The 16627-nt window shown below is 39.3% G+C and overlaps 1 protein-coding gene across 1 annotated transcript in view; it reads left to right on the plus strand.

The window, feature by feature from the left end:
• The first annotated feature begins 11186 nt into the window (after positions 1-11186).
• The window catches only part of SCN9A (sodium voltage-gated channel alpha subunit 9), a 157874-nt gene continuing 152433 nt past the window's right edge, over positions 11187-16627 (plus strand). Inside the window, exon 1 of the mRNA XM_027129270.1 lies at positions 11187-11407. The gene's annotated coding sequence lies outside the window, so the exon portion shown is untranslated. The remainder of the gene's footprint in view (positions 11408-16627) is intronic.

Genomic DNA, 16627 nt, shown 5'->3' on the forward strand with positions numbered 1-16627 from the left:
AGGGATGAACAAAAATCATCTGAAATAAAAAATAAACCAGATGGGTTTAACTGCAGATTAGAAACTGCAGTAGAAAAGATCAGTGAACTTGAAAATGTGGAATAAAAACTATGCAAATTTAGAGAGAAAAAAAATTACAGAGTCTCAGTAACCTATAGGCCAATATCTAACAATCTTATATATGTGTAATCTTGCCAAAACAAAGATAAATACTTTTTATTTATTGGAGTATAATTGCTTTACAATGGTGTGTTCGTTTCTGCTTTATAACAAAGTGAATCAGATAAATACTTTTTAACACAAACAAAAGATAAGAAAATTTATCACCAGTGTTGCTGCACTACAAGGTCAAAGGAAGTTCTTCAGGTGGAAAGCAAATGATATCAGATTGAAATGTGGATTTAAACAATGGGATGAAAAGCACTAGAAATTGTAAACATGTGAATAAATATGAAAGACATATTTTCTCATCTTTAATATTTTTAAGTTGACTGTATAAAGCAAGATAATAATGTATGTTTTTTATAATTTGTTTGTAAACATGTATAAAAAATGCCTAACAACATGGCAAAAAGGACAAGATTAAAGAAATAGAAGTATTTTGGAATAGGTGTTATACTGTATACATGAAGTGGTATATTATTTGAAGTTAGACTTCGATAAGTTAAAGAAGCACATTCTAAATTATAGAATAACCATTTATAAAACAAAGAGAAGGTTAATAAGCCAAAAGAGGGGACAAATGGAAACTTTCAAAGTGCTAAAATAATTTTTTAAAAGAATGAAAACTTGAAAAACAAATACAGACAAACAAAAGATGGAACAAATAGAAAGCATAGTAAGACAGCAATATCATTGATATAAATTCAACCATATCAATAATTACATAAAGTGTAAATGATCTAAACACTCCACTTAAAAGACAAACATGTCAAATAGAATTTAAAAATTACCAAACCCACAGTATGGAGTTTCCTTAAAAAACTACAAATAGAACTACCATATGACCCAGCAATCCCACTCCTGGGCATATACCCTGAGAAAACCATAATTCAAAAAGAGTCATGTACCAAAATGTTCATTGCAGCTATATTTACAATAGCCTGGAGATGGAAACAACCTAAGTGTCCATCATCGGATGAATGGATAAAGAAGATGTGGCACATATATACAATGGAATATTACTCAGCCATAAAAAGAAACGCAATTGAGCTATTTGTAATGAGGTGGATGGACCTGGAGTCTGTCATACAGAGTGAAGTAAGTCAGAAAGAGAGAGACAGGTACCGTATGCTAACACATATATATGGAATTTAAGAAAAAAAAAGTCATGAAGAACCTAGGGGTAAGACAGGAATAAAGACACAGACCTACTGGAGAACGGACTTGAGGATATGGGGAGGGGGAAGGGTGAGCTGTGACAGGGCGAGAGAGAGGCATGGACATATATACACTACCAAACGTAAGGTAGATAGCTAGTGGGAAGCAGCCGCATGGCACAGGGATATCGGCTAGGCTCGGTGCTTTGTGACCGCCTGAAGGGGTGGGATAGGGAGGGTGGGAGGGAGGGAGATGCAGGAGGGAGGAGATGTGGGAACATATGTATATGTATAGCTGATTCACTTTGTTATAAAGCAGAAACTAACACACACTAACAACACATAGTTGTAAAGCAACTATACTCTAATAAAGATGTTTAAAAAAAAAAAGGTAATCTCTTCAACAAACAATGCTGGAATAACTGATCATTCACAGGCAAAAAAATGAATCTAGACACAGACCTTACACCCTTCACAAAAATTAACTCAAAGTTGTTTACAGACTTAAATGTAAAATGCAAAATTATAAAACTTTTAGAAGATAACATAGGAGAAAACCCAGATGACCTTGGGTATGGTGATGCCTTTTTGGATACAACATCAAAGACACATCCATGAAAAAAAAGAATTGATAAGCTGGACTTCATTAAAAGTAAAAACTTCTACTCTGCCAAAGATAATATCAACAGAATTAGAAGATAAGTACAGAGTGGAAGAAAATATTTGCAAAAGACATATCATCTGATAAAGGACTGTTATCCAAAATGTACAAAGAACTTTTAAAATGCAACAGTTAGAAAACAAACAACCCTATTTAAAAATGAGCCAAAGACGTTAACAGCTACCTCACTGAAGAAGATATACAGCTGTCTAATAAGAATATGAAAAGATGCTCTACATAATATGGCACCAGGAAAATGCAAATTAAAATAACAATGAGATATCACTACAGACCTATTAAGGCCAAAATCTGTAATACTGACCACACCAAATGCTAATGAGAATGTGGAACAACAGGAACTCTCATTCATTGCTGGTGGAAATGCAAAATGGTGCAGCCACTTTGGAAGACAGTTTGGCAGGTTCTTACAAAACAACACTTACTCTTAGCATATGATTGAGCAATTGTCCTCCTTGATATTACCCAAAAGAGCTGAAAATTTATGTTCACACAAAAACCTGCACACAGACATTATAGCAGTTTTACTAATAATTGCCAAAACTTGGAAGCAACCAAGATATCTTTCAGCAGATGAAGAGATAAATAAACCAAGGTACATCCACACAATGGAATATTACTCAGTGCTGAAAAGAAATGAGCTATCAAGCCACGAAAAGACATGGAGAAAATTTAAATTCATATCATTAAGTGAAAGAACCAGTCTGAAAACGTACATAATACTGTATGATTCAAACTATATGACATTCTGGAAAAGGCAAAACTATGGAGACAATAAAAAGATCAATGGTTGCCAAGGGCGGAGGGGGAGAGGGAAGAGATGAAGAAGCAGAGCATAGAAAAATTTTAGGGCAGTGAAAATACTCTGTAAGATAGTTTAATGATGGACATATGTAATTATACAATTGTCCAATATCCCATAGAATGTACAACACTAAGAGTGAACTCTAAGGTAAACTATGGACTTTGAGCGATTATGATGCATTAATGTAGGTTCATCCTCGGTAAAAAATAAACCATTCGGGTGAGTGATGTTGATAATGTGGAAGGCTGGGCATGCATGGGGGCAGGGGGTATATGAGAAAGCTCTGTACCTCCCTTTCAGATTTGTTGTAAACCCAGAACTTCCCTAAAAAAATAAAGTAAAACAAAAATAGAAGAAAAAGAAAACAGTGTAAAAGATTTTTATGACTTTCTAAAACACTTGACATATTTTGAACACCAGGTGGCAGTAGATATAGCATTTATCAAAATGAATGCGTGAGGAGGAAACAGTTTGTGTATGCAAATCAATAGTATATACAGAATGTCCACTGTATGCAGCATGCTAGAATTTGACTGAGGTACCTCTGAAGGAATGAGTCATAATCCAGTGCTGTAAGGATAACTTCACATTTGAGTCTATGGCTTTTATTCAATTAATTCTCATTTGATTATTTCTCTTAACTTGTAACAATAGATACTAATTAGCCATTTTGATAACATCTCCCAAAAGTAGCCATCATAGAGAAAATATGAATACTGAATACATGCTGCTTACAAACAGCAATTCCCCAGTAGGTAACATGTTTCAATGAAAGAATATTCAATTTAAATTTGACTTAGAAAAACTACACATATTCATTTAAAAGAAACAAATCTAAAACGTTAGCAAAGAAAGGATCTTAAAAATAATTAGTACAAGCCTTCCTATTTAGAGAGGAGAAAAGTGAAATACACAGAGATTAGGAGACTTGTGCAATGAAGGACAGTCATAATTGGTAGGTCAGGAAACGGCTTCTGTATTCTCTCCACTATAATACAATGCAATTGAACTTCTCTGACTTGTTTGATTTCAGTTAACATGTTTATTTGTAAATAAATGAACTACTGAGAGATTTACTTTATGTTTATATTGTTCTTCTACATTACAATTACCAACTTTATTTTCAATTCATAATTATAATGTAGCCTGGCCAATTTTTCTTAATTGTAATTTTATGTTTCTTAATGTGTATACTGTCTTTATAAGACATAGAATAGCCATTTCCCTGTGGGATTAGTATCTCTTGGTGCTTAAGCACAGACTCCAGAGCCTGATTACCTAGGCTGACACCTTGGCCCTTCCACATATTAGCTGGGTGACCTTGGGAAAGTTAATTAACCTCTCACATTTAAATGTTCTTACCTGCAAAAATGGGGATGATAATACTACTTACTTCCACGAGTTGTTGTATGGATTAAATGGGTTAAACAAAAACAATGTCTACTACGTATTAAAAAGTAAACAAGTGTTATTAATCTCACTGGCAAGGACAAAAATAATTTTAAGTGTGAAACCTAACTACTTTCCTGAATTTTTTATAAAAATATACTGACCATTTTAAAAAACATAGTATTATTTACCATTCAGTCTATCTTCACTACATTTCACATAATGATGCACTCCCAAAATATTTTTGGAATAGGTAGCTATTTTAGACATTGCTTAAACAGGATTCAAATTTAAAATTTACCATATCCTAGTCATCATAACACAAATACATTCGGTTTTAAAGAAAATCTGGTTTCCTTTTTCTTTTTTTTTTTTGATCTTTCCTCACTGCTAGAAATTTTGAGTCTATTTACTGAATTGCTTAGAACACAGCGAAGTAAACCTTTTTTTTAATTGCCAAAACTCCCCACTACAATGATAATCTGATCATTTGAAAATCTGTGATTTCAAAGATAAACCTTAACTAATTAGTATTTACATGATAAAAAGTTGCAGTGTGGGAATCTTTAAACAACAAACTTAGTGCTTAGAACAGGGGGTCTATAAATAGCAAACAAGTCCTTGCAAATGTATCTCAGACCCTTTGAATGCTGGGCTCCTGGAGACCTCCCCAGGCTGACCCCTCTCTTAGGTCTTTCTAAATCACTCAGAACTTTTGATCCATGAACTGGGAACATTCATTCCATTGTTTCTTCTTTCTCAAATACCCCATCCCATCTTTGCTTTAACATCTCGTACTCTGGCAAAATTCAGTTATTACCACATCCTAGACTACACGTTCGAATTTGCCAACAGTCTACTTCTGACAACAATCAAAACAACCACCAAAAAAATGCCTATATAAACTCCACTTATGTGAACTCCATTTAATGTTGCATAATGGAAGTTTCAATTTAGTAAAGATACCGGAGTTAATACATTTAAATAGCTGTTACCACTTTTAAAGTAGCAGCTTGGGAAGTTACATCTTGATTTCACTAATGATAATTGCTGAAATATTTAAAAATTTTTCTTTTGGAACTATCTTCAAGGCCTGTTTTATATATCTTTAATGGACAAAAATTTCTAAACCTTGAGAGTGAACTTAATAAATATAAATATTACTATAATATGTTAGGTAAATCCAATATATTAAAATACTTATTGCGAAGTTAAATATGGTCACAACTTTGAATTATTATAACGTCAAAAAATTATGCATTACTATTTTATTGTTTCAAATAATATTATATTTGTTTACACAGACAAATAAAAGTCTGGAAAGACAGTGGTCAACCTCTTAAATAAAACAGTTCGTTCATGAAATTCAGGATTACAGGAGTCATTACTTTTCTATTTTGCGTATACATATTGTAAGGCCAACTGGCCCGAGGCAGGGGAACAAATCAGATTCACAGGTTGCATCAGACCGAAATTCTCCGGACCACCCAGTTCCAGAAACTGCCCTGGAGACATTCCGGACCACCCAGTTCCAGGAACTGACCTGGGGACTTTGAACCCAGCCCAGCCTTCCCGCCTTTCGAGGGGCGGGACTAACGGTCCCCCAGGATACCCGAAAAGACCACCAAATAAGGAATACCCTGTGCCCTCGCAGATTCACCACACCCCTTTCCCTTCTTCCCCTATAAAATCTTGCCCAACCCTCGCCCGGGAGCGACTTCTCTGGCCCCTTTCTCTCGGACCAGTGAACCTCGCCCGGGAGCGCTCCCTAATAAAGCTCACTTGAAGCTTTCCTCTGTTTCGCGGTGCCGTTAGTTAAGATCCGACCTTACGCATATGTATTCCTTAAATATTCTTCCAAGTGAGTATTACTTTTAAATAGCATGGATTTTCAATTTCTTATATTGTATTTTTCACATCTAGAAGTTCAGTTCTGGGGTTTTTTATATCTTCTATTTCCTTCTCTTCATCGTGCTCAGATTTTTCTCTACTGTCTTGGGCATTCAAAACACACATAATATGCAATCTAATGTCCTAATCTGTTAATTCCACCGTCTTCGCCATTTCTGGGTCTGTTCCCAGAAATGACTTTTTTTTTTTTTTTTCTCCCAGAAATGACTTTTAATCGACTTGTCTCCTGGCTATAGTTCGTATTTTCCTTCTTTGCAAGTGTGGTAATTTTTTTTAAATGGATGCCAATCAGTGATAATTTTATGTTTTCAGTTCCTTCAGAAATGTTGAATTTTATTCTGGTTAGCAATTAAGCAAGTTGAAACCGGTTGGATTCTTTTGTCTTGCTTTTAAGCTTTGTTGCTGTAAATCCAGAGCAACTTTAAAGTTAATTTAGCCCCACTACAAAGACAATATCCTTTTAAGGATTCTACCAATATCTCACATGTGACAAGATCTTTCCACTTTGGCTGGGGGGAATACAATTTCTAGCCCTGCGTGAGGTCCAGGAATTTTTTGACATGCTGTTTGCCATTAGTTCTTTCCCTGGCCTTAGGTATGTCTGTTCTCACACAATGGCACATCAGGATCAACCAGAAAAGGTGAGGGTCTCCTCTGCAGGTCCCTGGCATACTCTCTATGCAGTTCCCTTCTCTCTGGTTCTCTAGCCCACAGATTCCAGTTGCCTCAGCCTCTTAAACTCTAGTTTCTGTCTTCTCAACTCAGGGAGGTTGTGGAACTCTTTTGGGGTTTTCCTCTTTCTTTGCTTCAGTCTGAAAACCAATTTCATGTAGTAAACTGGGACGATCACCAACTCACCTTGTTTATTTCCTTTCTCTCAGGGTTCACAGTTTTGCATATCATGTTGCCCCAATGTCTAAAAGCAAAGGTTTCATATATTGTGTAACCTTGTCTAGTTTAAGGCTTCTGCAAGAAGGGGACTTGGATAACAGTGGTTTTGATCAAGAACCATTCCAAAGAAAGCACATCATCAACAAAAGCATTGCTCTGGTAAAGGACCCATCCGTGGGCTGTTTGACCTTGTGAGAGGAATTCTTCATGAATAATTGATCAATCAATATATTTACTGAGCATCTACTACATGCAAAACAAAACACATTTATTTTTCTTTACATGAGTTTACTGGCACAACGGCCAAGACCATGTCAAATTAGATCAGTAAACACTCTGATGTTGATACATTTTTAGGAAACTGCTTTTCTTCTGTTGTTTCATTATGCGTAATTTGTCCATCTTATCACTTCAGCTTATGTCTGATAATCTTCCTTGTTTATTGCACCATGTTTTAATTATAGCTCTAGTTCTTTTTAATCCTACTTTGAAACTCTACTTTTGAACCCTACTTTAAAATAATTAATTAATTAATTAATTAATTTTTGGCTGCATTGGGTCTTTGTTGCTGCACGTGGGCTTTCTCTAGTTGCGGGGATCAGGGGCCGCTCTTTGTTGCGGTGCACAGGCTTCTCATTGCGGTGGCTTCTCTTGCTGTAGGAGCAAGAGCTTCTCTTGCTGGAGCACGGGCTGTAGGGCGCGCAGGCTTCAGTAGTTGTGGCACACGGGCTCAGTAGTTGTGGCTCATGGGCTGTAGAGCGCAGGCTCAGTAGTTGTGACACACGGGCTTAGTTGCTCTGCGGCAAGTGGGATCTTCCAGGACCAGGGCTTGAACCTGTGTCCCCCGCATTGGCAGGCGGATTCTTAACCACTGCACCAACAGGAAAGTCCCTGAACCCTATTTAAAAAAAAAACTTATTTATTTGGTTGCAGCAAGTTTTAGTTGTGGCAGGTGGGTTCCTTAGTTGAGGCACACAGGCTCCTTAGTTATGGCTCCAGGGCTTCTTAGTTGCAGCACATGGGCTCCTTAGTAGTGGCATGCGGACTCTTAGTTGTGGCATACACGTGGGAGCTAGTTCCCTGACCAGGGATCGAACCCAGGACCCCTGCATTGGGAGCATGGAGTCTTATGCAGTGTGCCACCAGGGAAGTCCTGAACCCTACATTTTAGCTATGTATACACAAAAACATAGCTCTATTCCTCCATTTTCACAACAGTGTAATTGTTTTTCCTCAAATTAGAACATTGCCATGTAGCAGATGTTAGAAGATAAATAGATATTTCTAATTCTATTTAATGAGAAAACTCTGCCAGTACTGTATTGCTTAGTTTATTGTCTCATATTACTGCCTATCTACCTCTTTTCCAGAAACTTCTGTAGTTTTGAAAATTGGAGTGGCAATTGTGGAAAAGATAGATGTGTGGATTTCCATGTTACTACCAAGTAAAACAAAATTCTTCATTCTTGTTCTGGTTTTGAAGTATAATATTAGTCAATTTCAAAGTATAAACATCCCTACTTTTTTCTACCCAAATTATAGAATATCAGTTGTGAATAGTCCAAGAATTTATTGGTTGTTGGCTGGCTCAACTGGGTTCTTCTCTGCCTCCCATAATTCAAGCCTACCCTTTAACCTTCTCAATGGCACTATCTACTTATGTCTACATGTGACACCATCACTTAGTGTTTGGTGAATTCTTACGGGTATTTAGTGTAATATTCAATAGGAGACTCAGAGAGTCTTTTTCTGAATTTCAACAGAGACAAAAAATCCCAGCACTGCCAAAAGAGCAATAAAAACACAGACAGCATAGACTAAAGGCAACAGATTACAAATTCTTGCAAGACTGAAAATGGTACATAAAGTAAATAGATGGATGGTAAATAAATAGTTGGGAGATGAAAGAGAATTAGAAAAAATAATGAATAATGTACACCATGCTTTGCCAATGAATTCACAGGTAAAATCCCACCAGGGACCCCTCAGACAAACCAAGGAGGTTTTATTTTTGAAGACCCCTAATAAGAACCTAGGTATATTGAACAGATTTTTAGAGTGGCAAAGCATGGTATATATTATTTATTATTTTCTTAGTGGCAGGGGGAGAGGGATACCAAATCTCTTTCCTACCACACAGGTGGGAAAAAATTTTGGTCATTAAGAAAACCTGCTACACTTCATCGAACCAATGGATCACCCAGCCTAGTATCTCATCACTATCCCAAGTGAAGTTTTCTGGGTGGTCCTACATGATATTAACCACCAGAAGTGACTCTAATTTCCTATAATTCCATATGGCGCCATCATTTTCCAATTCCTCTTGACTCTATTTTTCTCTTCATTTTTCACCATCTCTAGGAATAACAAATCCAATAAACTCACTCTATACTGTATTTTATAATATGGTACTTCGGTTTGTTCTTGATTGTTTCTTTAAAGCTTTGAGTATTTTGGAATTTGATCAAATCTGTGTTAATCATATTAATAAATTTTATAATTTCAGAGGCACTGATCAGTTTTTCTTTGTCTTAATCAGCTAGAGCCTTAATGTTCTAATTTATCTTCTTAAGGAAAAAATAACATGGATTTGAAATTCTGTGGGTTCTAATTATTCTGAATGTCATATGGATTATTCCCTAATGAAATGGAGAGAGCTGTAAGGGAAAGGGTTGATTGAGCTCATCTTACATCTCAGTGACTGTGCATCAGACAATTTAGTTGAAGGGAGACTCCACTTCAAGGTGGTAAGAAAAGACAGTGGCTTTACTGCATCTAATAAAAAAGGCTGTGTCTCCTAGTACAGTTAATTCTTCTTCTTATGTCTGCAAACAATGAAGGAAGAGAAAGTGACTTGGCCATGACATGGCATTGAGAATTAGGTCCCAGTGACCCAGTTCACTCTTCAGTGGAAAGCCTCAGAAACTGACAGTTTCCTTCCTTCAACAGCACATCTTACAAATCAAGAATGTTAAGGTCCAAAGCCCCAGGGCAAATCTCAGAAGCTCAGTAAGCGGCCCAGAAAGGTAAACCCTGGGACTTGGTATCCTGTGTGTTTACCACTAAGTATCATTTCCATAATAGGAGTGGAAGCAAATTACACTATAGCTGCAAATGCCCATCATTCATATTCATACAGCTAAGTGATCTGTCCATTTTATAAGGCCGGGATCCGGAAGTCTACCCTGCCTCAACGTCTTAATCCTTCGATTTTTCCCCTTGGTGGAAACTTACTGTTTCTCTTTGAGAAAGATAATTCTATCCTGTTTTCATCGCCTTCCTCCCAGCTGGCTGCTGTAGAAAACACGCGCGCGCGCGCACACACATCGCACAAAATGATTTATAAAGATTTCTTTTCACAGTCGCTCCTACCCAGCTCTGAAAGTCAGAACCCATATGACTGATGGTGTAACCAGATGAGCGGGTCCCAGGTCCGGGAAGGCAAGTCCCCTCTGCCCCAGGTCCCCCTCTCCACCCACGGCGACTTGGGCTCCTCTCTCCGCCTTTGAAAGAAAATGCATTCTTTGCTTCCCTGGAAGACTTGGCAACCCGATCGATCTATCATAAAAAAGAAAAGAAAAATCGCAGCCTAGAGACAGGTCTAGCGCGCCACCAACCCAGCCTCCGTGGGCAAAGTCCCAGGGAAGGAACCGATTCCCAGTATTGAATCCTCGGAGCCCAGGGCCCAGGAGACAATGGCTGGGCCTTTGCCATAGGTCCCCACCTCCTCTGCCCGTAGTTCTCTCCAGCTCCCCGTCAAGCCGCAGTAAGTGACTTCTCGGAAATCTCAGCAGATTCTGCTTAGCAGGAAGGGAGGACGGGGTGATGGGGGCGGAGTGAGGTAAGGGAAGGGCTCTTCTGGCTCCTGGACACACACGCGCGCGCCCCACCCAATGGGGTAGGTGAGGGTGCTCGGTCTTGCCATCCCCTCCTCTGCCTTCTACTAGCGCACAGTAGAGAGACTGCAGCATCTCCAATACCTCGCCGGCTGGGTCCCCGCCCCGCGCCCCCTGCGGGAGTGGAGGGCGGCGGGGAGCGAGGGTGGGGAAAGGGCGGGGAGCGAGGAGGGGCCGGAGAACCGGGGCGGGGCCGCTGCTTCCCTGGGCGCGCCCCGGAAGGACGGGCGCAGTCTCCCGGCTGGCCCTCGCCCGCACTGCTGCGTCCGGTGTCTGGTTTCCAATTCCGCGGGCTCGGCCGGCTGGGGCTGGGTGCCAGCGGCGGGTAGTGGCAGGCGCCCGCTGAGCAACAGGAACCCAGAGAAAGAGGGAGCGGCAGCGGCAGTGGCAGCGGCAGCGGAGGGGACGCCGCGGGAGAGAGGCCGGGAGCGAGGAAGGGTCCCTGAAGCCCGCCCCCTACCCGGCGCCAGACTCTGCGTGCGCACTGGGTGAGCATGGTCGGCGGGCAAGGTTGCAAGTAAGTGCCTTTTCTCTTGTTCCTCCGGTATGGCGGGGAGGGAAACCGCCAGTCTCTCGCCAGTGCTCGCCTCGACCGCCACACCCACCTGTGCCTGATTTCACATCTGTCGTGTTTTGGCCGACCGGTGTTAACGCCACCTGGAAAGTAGAGGGGAGAAGTTAGGCGAGGAGGTGCCAGCGACTGGACAAAGAGGAGCTGGAAAGGCAACCGGTCCTTTGCCAGTTTTGACGGTGTGGATTTCAGGTTCAGAAAATGTGGAAAGGCAAGGCAGCTAGCTGCACCTCATGGTTTACTATTATTTCTTTCTGTCTACGCTAGCTGAGTCGTTGGATGGGTTTCGGTTCCAGGGGTAGGTCGTATTCTTTACGAGCAAAAAGCATGTGTTCTTTTTCCCATCTGCAAATGTGAGCGTGCAGAACCAACAGAGCTGACACTACCTGTGGAGACGGCGAGGATGCGCCGAACCCCTTCGGAGCACACAAACACAAATGATTGACGGGACTGCTTAGCCCCATTTCTCGACGCAGTTTTTTTTTTCAAACGAATGTGCATTTTATAGTGAAATTCAGATGAGATTCAGAATCATTTTAACTTTTTATCGGCTTCAGCTGAAACCGTCATTTAGTTTTAGAAGAAAATAGTTGTTTTCGTCACTTCTATTAAAGACAAAAGATTAAAGCGAGATTAACATACTAGAAACTTCAGTGCCAACTTTTGTGATTACAGCAAACATATTTCTCATTATTTTAGTGTTTTTTTTAATTACAGTTGCTGCATTCAAAATAATTTGTATCTCCTCTGAAGCGAAGAGCAATTTTTATGTGAGAGAAGCTTAGGGGAGGTTTTAAAAAGCTCATTTCAATAAGATAAAGACCAAATCAACATAGGCTTTTAAAAGAATGATGGATTTTCAGTTGTTGAGTGTGAAGTCAGTGCTAGAAGGTTCAGGTTTTTTTCAGAAACACAATGTTCTTTTCTATTTCTCATGCTTCTCTATGGGCAGGAGAAAGGTATTGTCTTTATTTGGTTATTTAAAATATATATTTATGATTTTTGCTTTAATGTCAATAAAACCTATCTATATATAATCTGCAAACCAAGTCCAATTATTAAACAGTCCATTTTATTGAAAAGTCTTCAACTTATTTTTCCATCATTTGAAACAATTTAAACTAGAATTCACTTTTTTAGAAACTATGTTAAGTAGGACCTTTAACAAATTTTATTTTCTGAAAGCCTTATCTGAGCCCTATGTGTGGAATGATCATGATTGCTAGAACAGCTTATTTACAACAAAATGCTAGACAAAATATGGCATTTGATATAATGAAGGATGTGCCCTGTATCAGGCAACCGACAGTAGTTTTGCTTAAGGTACGTTTTTGTATTTTGTAGCTGTTTAAAGTACCTCTTTATTTAGAGGTCCCCTTTTGAACGTGAACCATTGTGCAATCGTGGGACACCATGACATATTCTTATAAAAGCCGGGTATATGGTTTGCCATGATTCCTATGGTGCAGGGCAGGGCTTACAGGGTACCTGATGCTTCTATGGAAGAAAGATGAGTCAGGTCTGGCTCTCTGCCAAGAGCATCCTCCTGCCTCTGTGACTCTCAGGACCAGGAGAGACCATGGGAGCCCTCCTGTGGTAGTGCTTCTGTGATTTTGCTACCTGTTGCTGAGAAGAGTTTTGGCAGCAAAGAAAATGTAAGAAATTCAGAGGTGGAATCATTGGGGTCCTATTCACCTTATTTAATGTGACCAACCAACTTTCTCTGTGGCAAGGAAAAAGAACAGAATCTTGCATTTTTCATGAATAATAAAAATTAATATTTACCTAATGTCTCTTCCTGTTAGACATGTGAAAGAGTGTGAAGTACTGGGAAGAATTATATGTTATTTTTCTAACCCTGTAAAGGAACTTAAAGTTTATTCATATGAATGGGTCATTCTTAACGTCATAGTGGTGATAATTTATGATTTTCCCTAAAACTCTTGTCTCAGATCCTTTTCCCCAGTCTTTGTCATCTGGATTAATGGTTCCACCATCCACCAAGTGTTGATTGCTTTCTGTTCCTCGTCACGGCATTTTATCCCTAATCAGTCCATGTTTAGATCTCTCAATCTTATCTCCCAAACGCATCTCTGTTCAATTATATTTCTCAGCTGTACCTCTTCCACTTTGTTTTCTATATCTACCCTGCCACCAAATTAGTGGCATCATCATAATTTTCCTGGATTCCTGCTACAGCCTTCACATTAACCTACCTCCATAGTTCGCTCCCTTGTGATTCACTCTCCGTACAAAGCTATGCCATTATGCCTCTCCTTAAGAACATTCAATGGCTCATAACTACATAGAAAAAAGGAATAAATGCAGAAACACAAAACGATTAATAACAAATTCCTTCTGGTAGCCTACAGCTCACTCTCTGATCTGGCCCTCCGCTACAATCTCCCTGAGTGCATCTCCCACTCATTTATATGCTCCAGCCACCCTGGTCTTTTTTTTTTTTTTTTAAATTTATTTATTTTTGGCTGTGGTGGGTCTTCATTGCTGTGCGTGGGCTTTCTCTAGTTGTGATGAGCGGGGGTTGCTCTTTGTTGCAGTGCATGGGCTTCTCATTGTGGGGGCTTCTCGTTGCAGAGCACGGGCTCTAGACACGTAGGCTTCAGTAGTTGTGGCACATGGGCTCAGTAGTTGCAGCTCGTGGGCTCTAGAGCGCAGGCTTGGTAGTTGTGGTGCACAGGCTTAGTTGCTGGGTGGCATGTGGGATCTTCCAGGATCAGGGCTTGAACCCGTGTCCTCTGCATTGGCAGGCGGATTCTTAAGCACTGCGCTACCAGGGAAGTCCCCACCCTGGTCTTTTAGTACCTGAAACACATGAAACAATTTCACTCCCTAGGCCTTTTCAAGTGTTCCCAGTGCCTGGACTATTCCTTCCTCTCTTTAAATGCCTAGCTCCTTTGCAAACTTTAAACTTCAGCTCAAAGGTCTCTGCCTCACAGAGATCATTCTTGATCACCTTGTCAAAAGTAAGCTGTTATCTGTTAGTTTTCTGTCTTGCTTCCTTGTTTTCTTCCTCCATAGTGCTTATTACAGCATGTGGGTATTTTGTGGATTTTGTGGATTTGTGGATTTTGTGGATTTGTGTATCGAGTGCTCCAAATGAACGGGCACTGCTTCCGTAACAGTACCTACAATGAAGCAGTAGGGGTTTCCTAGATATTTATGTAAATAATTAAGTACAAAGATTAAGACTTATTTCATCATAGAGTGCACTAACCTTGCAAACTTACGCATTTTAGGATTCAATTTCTTTTTTATTTGTTGAGCATTGGGTGTATTTACACTCAGTACTATGATTGTGAGGAGGTAAAGTTAAAATATCCTGAGATGTATTCCCATCTCTCAGCAGTGTAGGCATTAAGGTATTCAAAGGGAAGTAGACTGTAACACACCCTTAGAAAGGCAGTGACCATAACTGGGTTAAAATGTATTTTGAAGAAACATTGGAGTGCATAAGCCAATGACTTTATGACTTTAGTGTAAGTGATTCCTAATATACAATGATGACCTTATTAGGTTTAAATCTGTATGTTTTACCAAAATTTGAGGGTCGCTTAATAATCACTAAATTTAAAATCATCTTTTGTAATAAATATGGCCACTTGAGTGGGCTCAGTTGATGGAAGTATGGTCAACAGGTGCCAACATGATCCAAATTGGTGTTTACTCCAGACTCAAGGGGCAAATTATCTCACAAATGCAAAGTGTTCACTAGGGAAGGCTCAGAGAGACACTGTGGACTAATACAGGAAAGTCCATCACTATTATTGGGGAAGGGGAGTGGGCTCAAAATTCACGTTGGTGAATGATAGCATCATACTTATACTAGAATGTATACACACACACACACACTCTTTTTTTTTTTGAATTTAATTTAATTTATTTTTTCATACAGCAGGTTCCTATTAGTCATCCATTTTATACACATCAGTGTATACATGTCAATTGCAAACTCCCAATTCATCACACCACCACCCCACCCCCCGCCGCTTTCCCTCCTTGGTGTCCATACGTTTGTTCTCTACATCTGTGTCTCAACTTCTGCCCTGCAAACCATTTCATCTGTACCATTTTTCTAGCTTCCACATATATGCGTTAATATACAATATTTGTTTTTCTCTTTCTGACTTACTTCACTCTGTATGACAGTCTCTAGATCCATCCACGTCTCTACAAATGACCCAATTTCGTTCCTTTTTATGGCTGAGTAATATTCCATCGTATATATGTACCACATCTTCTGTATCCATTCGTCTGTTGATGGGCATTTAGGTTGCTTCCATGACCTGGCTATTGTAAATAGTGCTGCAATGAACATTGGGGTGCATGTGTGTTTTTGAATTATGGTTTTCTCTGGGTATATGCCCAGTAGTGGGATTGCTGGGTCATATGGTAATTCTATGTTTATTTTTTTAAAGAACCTCCATACTGTTCTCCTTAGTGGCTGTATCAATTTACATTCCCAGCAACAGTGCAAGAGGGTTCCCTTTTCTCCACTCCCTCTCCAGCATTTGTTGCTTGTAGATTTTCTGATGATGCCCATTCTAACTGGTGTGAGGTGATACCTCATTGTAGTTTTGATTTGCATTTCTCTAATAATTAATGATGTTGAGCAGCTTTTCATGTGCTTCTTGGTCATCTGTATGTCTTCTTTGGAGAAATGTCTATTTATTTCTGCCCGTTTTTGTATTCGGTTGTTTGTTTCTTTAATATTGAGCTGCATGAGCTGTTTATATAATTTGGAGATTAATCCTTTGTCCATTGATTCGTTTGCAAATATTTTCTCCCATTCTGAGTGTTGTCTTTTCATCTTGTTTATGGTTTCCTTTGCTGTGCAAAAGCTTTTAAGTTTCATTAGGTCCCATTTGTTTATTTTTGTTTTTATTTCCATTTCTCTAGGAGGTGGATCAAAAAATGTCTTGCTGTGATTTATGTCAAAGAGTGTTCTTCCTATGTTTTCCTCTGAGAGTTTTATAGTGTCTGGCCTTACATTTAGGTCTCCAATCCATTTTGAGTTTATTTTTGTGTATGGTGTTAGGAATTGTTCTAATTTCATTCTTTTACATGTAGCTCTCCAGTTTTCCCAGCACCACTTATTGAAGAGACTATCTTTTCTCCATTGTATATCCTTGCCTCCTTTGTCATAGA

Source organism: Aethalodelphis obliquidens, unplaced genomic scaffold (genome assembly GCF_003676395.1).
Source record: "Aethalodelphis obliquidens isolate GAN/ISIS:26980383/991018 unplaced genomic scaffold, ASM367639v1 scaffold2, whole genome shotgun sequence".
Lineage (NCBI taxonomy): Eukaryota > Metazoa > Chordata > Mammalia > Artiodactyla > Delphinidae > Aethalodelphis > Aethalodelphis obliquidens.